This window comes from Suncus etruscus, chromosome 2 (assembly GCF_024139225.1).
Source record: "Suncus etruscus isolate mSunEtr1 chromosome 2, mSunEtr1.pri.cur, whole genome shotgun sequence".
Classification (NCBI taxonomy): domain Eukaryota; kingdom Metazoa; phylum Chordata; class Mammalia; order Eulipotyphla; family Soricidae; genus Suncus; species Suncus etruscus.
The window spans coordinates 68439521-68448285 of record NC_064849.1 but is presented as its reverse complement, the minus strand read 5'-3'; the positions used below and the strand labels follow the sequence as shown (position 1 = coordinate 68448285).

The window sequence follows — 8765 nt, the reverse complement described above, 5'->3', positions numbered from 1 at the left end:
AGGAAGAGTCGAGAGGCAGAGAAGGAGAGGAGTCAGAGAGTGAAGCACACATCCCACACTGGCACACTTTGGGCCTGGGAATAGTCAGCTGGTAAACAGGACTGGCAGTGGTGGCAAAAACACCCAGCGGGCCTGATAAATGTCCTGGGCGGGCTGCTTGTGGTACGAGGGCCATAGTTTGAGGACTCCTGCCTTAGAGACTGAATTCCTGAGACACACCTGCCTTATCCCTGCAAAGAAAGATTTCTGATTAAAGTTCCTGCCATTTAATCCTTTAGGACAAGACCAGGGAGATGCTTTCAACATTTTAAACTACCACTGCTCAAGCTTTGGACTTTAGTTCAACATTTAATTTATTTATTTTACTTGATTTCTCTCTGTATCTCTCTCTGTTTCTGTCTCTCTCTGTCTCTGTCTGTCTCCGTCTCTCTGTCTTTCTCTGTCTCTGTCTTTCTCTGTCTCTGTCTTTCTGTCTCTCTGTCTTTCTCTGTCTCTGTCTTTCTCTGTCTCTGTCTTTCTGTCTCTCTGTCTCTCTCTGTGTCTCTCTGTCTCTCTCTCTCTCTCTTTCTCTCTCTCTCTCTCTTGGCTTTTTGGCTTTGGGGCCACACCCAGTGGAGCTCAGGCATTACTCTTGGCTCTACATTTAGAAATCACTCCTGGCAGGTTCTAGAACCATTTGGGATGCTGGGGATCAAACCTGGTCCACTGCTTGCAAGGCAAATTCTGTACTTGCTGTGCTATATTGCTCTGACCCCAAAGAAGTTTCCTGGGGGAATGATCTTTTTATTTTCAACACTTAATTTATTTGGGCCATCTTCACTTGAACATGTTCCTCTTTGATTATCTTTTTTAACATAGCCATATACAGTGCCAGGAGCTTAATATGTTCTGCAAAAGGAGTTAATGTGTTACAGATGCTGAACACCTCAAAAGTAAGGCAACGAGGTCTGAGACTCATCAGAATCTAAGCCCAGCTCGAGCTGCAAAATTCTATAAGAAAGAGGACCATATGCCCGTAGGATGAGTTCCAGTTTCAATATAAATTCTCTTTAATACCTCTAGCAAGTCATGTAGCACTGGAACAAAGATTTCCTGATTGTGGTTACAAAAGAATAAAGCACAACAGTTACTAGACTTCTGAGCACAGAGCCAAAAGTAACCCCTGAGCACTGCTGGGTGTGACCCAAAAACAAAATAAAACAAAACAAAACAAAACCAAAAACTAACAACTAAAAAAATTCCACCAAAAAATGTCTTGGAAACAGTAAGTCAAATCAGCAAGGTAGTAGCTATCAAATAAACACAAAATCAGTTGCACTTCTATATGCAAATGGCAAACTGGAAAGCAAAGAAACAAAAAAGACAACGCCTTCCAAAATCAACTTTAAAAGGAGGTGAAAGACTTAGACTGTGAAAACTGTGCTACTAAAAGAAATAGAAATGGACAAAATATGTCTCATGTTCATGGATTGGAAGAATGTCTGTTGTCAAATGTACATTGTACATATGTTGGTCGGCACTCATTGTTTGGGGCCTATCTGCATTTTCTGCTTGGGCTGTTTTCTTTTTTTTTTAATAGGATATATTTGGGGTTTATTTCTTTTCTTTTTTGTCCCCCAATTCACAATACAGACAAGGCCAAAGTGCCTGGGTTTGAGGTGTATATGGGGTGCATTTACTGTACCTCCTCGATTCTATTACAGTCAGTGTAAAGAACACAGGCCTGTGGTGAGATTGGGAAGGCCTATCTTTTCTTTTTTTTTTTTTTTGATTTTTTTAATATATATGTATAAAAAAATCCTTCACCAGTGCAAACATTCACCATGACCTATATTTCAAGTGTCTTCCTTCCTCCCCACTCCACAGTTATTTTTTTTTAAGTTTAGTAAGCTGTTTTTGTTTCTTTCTTTCTTAAAGGATAAATGTTTAAAAAAAAATACTGCAGTAGTAACGGTGTGAGAGTGGCAATCGCCATTGTTTGCTTAGGCCCAGCAAAATATGGGGAAAACGGGGGGGAAAAAATGCCTTGGCCTAATTGCAAGGAGGCCTCACCCCTGAAGTTTTCTGGCCTAAGACTGACTCTGGGAACAAGGCATACCAAGTTGCCCAACCCGTGAGTCATTCTCCGTGGTCTCTGTGAAACTTTTTTGCACTTTAGCTGTTGTTGGTGTCAGGTTCCTATAGTTAAAGATTCTGGTTTCTGCACATTTCCTTCATCGAGTCAGGTTGATGTGGAGCGTCTTCTAGTTTCACTTCACCATTAAATGAGGAGACACCTGCCCTGAAAGCAGGTTGTTGCTGTTGCTAAGTCGTCTAGGTGTTAAGAGAGCAATCTTTGGAGTAAGTCAATATCAGAGCAGTGGTAGGGTCTTCCCTGGTAGAGGGTTACTTTCTGGTAATGCTACAGAAAATTGTGGTTGTTTCCATAGATGGTATCCATGGTTTCAGGGGGTATAGTCAATGGGCCCATATCTTCTGATGGCCTGAGCCAAGTTATTATGCCAATGTTCAGGGTATATAGCCTACCTGTATTACAAAAATTGTGTTCCCATCTCTTTTATGACAAGAATATTGTTTGCATGTGATGTAAATAATTTTCCATTTTAAAATGTGCCTATATGCAAAAGAGGAACAATGCCACAAGGTATTATTGGGTACAAATCTGGGGATTCGAGGAACAAGTCCAAACATTCCCTGTAACTTGGTTTCTAACATGAATTCTATACAGAGAGACTCTTCTACCAGAATTCCTTATTTAACAGATTCCCAAAGAAGTGAGAAAAAAAATAGTGGGCAAAATTGTCACTATATAAGAGGATATTAAAAAAGAGTTATAGATATTAAGAGAATACATCTAAGATATACAAAGGAGATACACATGTCCCTTTTATGTCTTTAGAAAATAGTCGGGGGTGGGGGAGGAAGTTGAGTCGCGGGTGTTGGTCTGTGATTTGGGCCACCTTGGTAGGCTGCAAAGGACTCCCAGCAGTTCCCATATCAGAATTGCCTTTGAGTGGAGGCTTCTCAGAAACTGAGAACGGTAACAAGCACAGGTACACAGTGAAGGAATATGGAGGACAGGAAGCCGCTGGGAGTAGATTAATAGGAACAGAGTATTGATTTCTTCTCAGGGTGAGAGTCTATTTTTTCACTTTGGGGGGCTGGGCTGGAAGCTGCTTGAGTGAGGATAATGATCTTGCTTCATACGGAGCAAAGAACTGAGGGTAAAATGGTTAAATGTGGGGGTCATAGCAGTGGGAGTGAGAAGTAAAGGACTATAAATGAGCCTGTAAGGTGATGAGGCCAATGGGGGAAGGAAAGTATACAAGTAAACATATATGAACTTGCAGTTTGGAAATGGACATTGGTGAGAGGGAAAGTTGCCAACAACTTTCCCAAGACAGCCCTACTTGTGCAGGGGTGGGGCTTCAGGAAAGCCTGGGGTCCTCTTTAAAGGGCTCCTCAGCACCCACCCCGCCCTGAAGTTCCGGGGAGGAAGGAGAGGGAAGGCTGTTGGTGGGGAGGCCGAGCCCCATAGCTCCCCCTAAGCTTGGCAAAAGGGCCTTAGGCCTGAAGCCGTTCTATTCCCCAAGCTGTCAAGGCTTCCTGGTCCCAGAGAGAGGAAGCTAGTTCCCTAGTTGTGCTGGGAAGACAGAAGTTTGTTTGGGGATGTTTCTTCAAGATTCTCCTGTCAACTCGAAATTCTGATCCCGGGCAGCTGCTGGCCAGGGTCGCAGCGCCACCTTCCGGCAAGCCTGTGCAGGCGCTGCTGGTTCGGGAGCGCTTGAAAGCATTCGGGTTCCAGGCCACAAGCAGGTGCTGCAGCTGGAGGTATGGGGTACGTGGTTTTTGTTTGTTTGTTTGTTTGTTTGTTTGTTTTGTTTGTGCAGGAGCCCTCCGCGGAGCACCTGCAGCCGCTCACCGTTTCCTCGGTAGCGAACCCTCCAAGATGAAGGGAACTGAAGCGAGGGAAAAATGGCTGAGAAAAGTGAGCCAGAGGAGGCCAGGCCGACTGAGCCCAGCGCAGGTTCTCGCCGCCACTCGTGCCCCCTACTGGCGAGAAGGAGTAGCACATCTGAAAACATCTGGGAGCGGGCCAGCAGCGGTCTAGAGTGTTGGTGGGTTCCGGGAAGAAAACGGAGGAGGGAAACGTGAGATTCCCCCTTGATTAAGAGAATTTGAATCGCTTGATGGAGATTCAGGCGATCACTCGTGACTTCCCATGTTATTGAGCGGCAATTGAGACCTTGCAATGGGAAATCTGCAGCGACTCCTGAGAGGGACAGTGATGGTGGTGAGATTAGGGGCTTCAGGCTCTGGGCCCTGAGTACAGCACTGCAATTATAAGACAATAATACAGTCATAAAAATTAATTATAAATAAAAAGTATTCAATCAACAACAACAAAGGATGGGGGAGACTTTTCAGCAAATATTTGAGTATGCCCCAGGGACTGTTATGTATGTGATAATCATTAGAGAATGCAGTAGACCTCATCCACCCCACCAAAAGACAGATGTTTTTTCCCCTAAACTTCTAATATAACAGACACTTAGACAAGATTAACCTTGTTATCTGGAAAATTAAGTAAAAAGATTCCATTCACTATGATGTATGGCCTTTCTTACATGCTAAGTAAAGGCTTTAACTAAATGAATAGATGAGTTCCTGGGTCCCTCAATTCAATTCACTATGGCTTCTTCTCTTCTTTACAAAGCTCCCTGTACTTGTGGTCTGAAGTCTACAACTCAACACCAGCATGTGTTTTCTCCCACTCCACAATTTACCTAATTGTCTTTGGGGCCAGTGACCCATTCTGAGTTTTTGCCCAAAAGTGAAATATAAAAAGAAACTATGTTTATTCTTATTAGAGTTGCAAATTTTTTCTTTCCCTATACTCTTAACTTCCCATGCTATTTATGGTCCTTCTGAAGACTTCATACCTCACCTTTGACAATGCTGGTGAATAGATTTCCTAAAGTCCTCGCTGCAGACTATCAGATTGTGTTTCCTTTACTTTCCTCACATTACCCTGAATCCCCATCCCTTCTGCCAAGGTACCAGGTGCTCATTGAAATAGAGATGCTCAGACAAGGCACAAGACTGGCATTTCCTGTAGTGCCCTATGTGCCCCCCTGGCTCCATCTGCCTCTCTTTCTCCTATCCAAAAAGGTCACCTCTGCTTACCTTTAGGGGATCAGGGCTCCTAGATATCTGCATGCTTCTAAAGGTCCCAAGGAAGTCAGCTCGTAAAAAGAAATAAGAAAAAGAAGAAAGAAAGAAAGAAAGAAAGAAAGAAAGAAAGAAAGAAAGAAAGAAAGAAAGAAAGAAAGAAAGAAAGAAAGAAAGAAAGAAAGAAAGAAAGAAAGAAAGAAAGAAAGAAAGAAAGAAAGAAAGAAAGAAAGAAAGAAAGAAGAGAGATAGAGAGAGAGAGAGAGAGAGAGAGAGAAGAAAGAAAGGAAAGGAAGGAAGGAAGGAAGGAAGGAAGGAAGGAAGGAAGGAAGGAAGGAAGGAAGGAAGGAAGGAAGGAAGGAAGGAAGAGAATTCAGCTCTTGACTGCCATATCCCTTTGTCTATTTAACCAGGGAAGAGGAAGAGTAAAAATGCAAGCCTGGGCAGGAAATAACCAGAATCAACGGCATGAAAATAAAATATGTTTTTTCTTTTTCTTCTTCTTTTCTTTCTTTCTTTATCTTTCTTTTTTTCTTTCTTTCTTTCCTTTTCTTTCTCTTTTCTTTCTTTTTGTTCTTTTTCTTCTTTCTCTTCCTTTTCTTTTCTTTCTTTTCTTTCATCTTTATCTCTTTCTTTTCTTCATCTTTTTCTTTGTTTTTATTTATTTATTACTCTTTCTTTTTCTTTCTTTCTCTTCGTAAACTGTAGTAGTAGCAACAGCATGTTTTTGCTTGGTGATACCACAGGGGTTATTCCCAGTATCTTGTTGACCTAAGTCTGCTGCATGCAAAGCATGTTTATCAGCTCTTTGAGACACCTCCTGTACCCTATGAAAAGCTTTTCTTTGTTTCCTTTGTTCAGGATTAAGAAAGTTTTATTTAGAAAGGTTGAAATGTTTTGAAGTCAATTTTAACAGCTGTGTGGTAACTTCAAATTTTCTCTTGAGGTATTGGAATCCTGAGCTCCAAGCCAAGAGTAACCCCTGAGCATTCTGAATGTGGCCCAAAACCAAATATGCAAATAAAATTTCCTCTTCATGCCATTCAAGAGCTGGATTCTTTATTATGGGCTTTGTTGTTCTTCAAGCCTCTCTTACTACATTCAGGAATTGAGCAAAACCACTGCCTCCAGTTTCCCCTGAAATTGTTCTTGCCCTCCAGATAAGGTGCTGGAGCATTGTGCCAACAACTAGCTTATTATCCTGTTAAAGTACTCAAAAAGGGACAAAACCTGGCTAATAAAATTGTCTTTGGTATGTATGTTGGATGGAGCCAAATGACTGTCTTCTCCAATTTTTCAGGTGCTCATGCACTTCCACTGGCAAGTATTGTGCAGTTGAATACTTTCCTGAAATTTCTTCCCAGTCTCTCCTGGAGCCCAGGCTAAACAAGGATATACCTCCAACATGTCCTGTTCTGACTCCACACCAGTCCTCTTCTCTTTTGGTCTTTTAGAGAGCTTATTTCTTCTTCTATATTCAATCTGTTGGAAACCTACCTATCCCCTGTCACATAACTCAGATCTACAGGTAGGTCACATTTTTCCCTGCTCCCTTTGGTTTTGCTATTAGTCCATTATAAGCATGTCCTTCCCAATACAATCAACTCCTAGGAGAATATGTATGGCACCAATCTTTGATATCTCTGCTTACATTGTCTCTATGTAAAAGGGAATCTACAAATGTTTATAGAGTTTTAAAAAACAAAATAAATCAGAGGACATAAACATCCTTTGAGCCTGATATATTGTAAACTTCCCTTACATGAAATTAATTTTCCTTCCTCTTTACAGAGTATAAATTTCACTGCAACTTTACTGTTTGATTAGGAAAGATTGTGTTCTGCTATTTTCACATCTATTTTTGTTTTTGTTTCTGTTTTACTTTGTAAGTCCACACCTGGTGAAATTTCTCTTATCTCGGTGCTCAAGGATCACTTCTCACAGGCTCAAAGGACCATAAGTGATGCCAGGGACCAAACACAGGTCAGCTGCTTACAAAGTAAATATCTTACCAACTGTACTATCACTCTGGCCCCTTCATGTGTATTTATTTACTACAGAGATTTCCTATGTTCCTCTCACTAACTGTGACCCTCTGTTATGAACTACCTTTTCTATTTCCCAGGAATCATTTTGACAGCTTGCCAAGGATATATTCAAATTACTTTGTTCCCCCTTAAACAAGGAGACACAGTCCAAACCTTATTCTTTTTTTTTATAAATAAAGCTTTACTGATACATACTGTTCTTCTACTTAATATTGCCTGTGACGCTTAAATTTTGCTCTGTAGCAGCCAAAGTGACTGGTTGAGTTATTTGTGTTTTGGTTTTTGGTTTTTGGGTTTGTTTGTTTTGTTTTGTTGGTTTTTGGGTCACACCCAGCAGCGCTTAGGGGTTACTCCTGGCTCTATGCTCAGAAATCACTCTTGGCAGACTCGGGAGATCATATGGGATGCAGAATTCGAACCACTGTCCTTCTGCATGTAAGTCAAACGCCTTACCCCCTTGCTATCTCTCCAGCCCCTAAACTTTATTCTTTTGTTTTTTGTTGTTCATTTGTTTGTTTGGGGCCATATTCGGCAGTGCTTGGACTTGTGCTCAAGATTCACTGCTGGCAGTCTTAGGTAATCACATAGGATGCTTCGAATCAAACCAAGGTCAGCAGCATCCAACCTTATTCTTAAAGAATCTTTGCCCTTTAGCTATATGCATTCATATCAAGGCCCCAGAAGACCAGCTTATAATCTGTTTGTTATAAAAGTATTTTGAGTGCCTTGAGACTCACCTACATTTCTGACTTTGTTGATGAGAGATTCAGGGTCCAGAGCCAAATGAATCTCACCACCCCACTCACACCACAGAGGGCAGCAGTGAAACTCATGTCATGACCTGTAGCAATAGTGGTTCTGAGCAGTTTGACTTCAGCCTCCACTTGTATCAGAGAATGCTTCGAAATCCATAGTCTGAAAATCAGACTCAGCTTCCCATTGCCCTACATACAATAAAGTTACATATTAAATCCAAAAAGGGGGATGCTGGAAAGATAGTTCAAAAGATGAGGGACTGGAGTACAGAAAGTTGGGCACTTGCTTACCCAGGTTTGATCCCTAGTTAGAACCCATCAGGAGTGACCCCTGAGCACAGAGCCAGGAGTAAGCCCTGAATAGTGCCAGGTGTTGACCCAAAAACAAAACAAAAAAGATGAAAGTGCATGCTTTGTATGACAAAGCTTCAGACTCAATTTCCAACACTTCATAGTTTCTTGAATACCTCATAACTACTTAACACCCCCCCCAAAGTGGTCCCAAAACCACACAAAAGAGGTTGACAGTGAAGATTCTCCTAGACAATTTTCTAAGAAGGAGCCATAGATTAGTAATATGAACTGACAGTTCTCAGCAGGCATAACATTTCGGGGGGGGGGGGGGAATGGGCCTATTTTCTGGGCTTTTGGCCTATCCCTCCACTTTTCTGCTATTATCTTCCCTCAATGCCCACTCACTCATCATACACCATCTTTATGGAGGACAGTTCTTTATAGACTCATAGTATTGTGCTATTCTATTATTTCATCATAATGAGTATGACTTTTC

The 8765-nt window shown here is 41.6% G+C and overlaps 1 non-coding gene across 1 annotated transcript; it reads right to left on the bottom strand.

Moving 5' to 3' along the window:
- Positions 1–1607: 1607 nt before the first annotated feature.
- On the bottom strand, positions 1608–1745 carry LOC126002715 (small nucleolar RNA SNORA51). The gene has a single exon (XR_007493382.1). It is a non-coding gene; the product is annotated as a small nucleolar RNA SNORA51 (small nucleolar RNA).
- Between the last annotated feature and the right edge of the window lie 7020 nt (positions 1746–8765).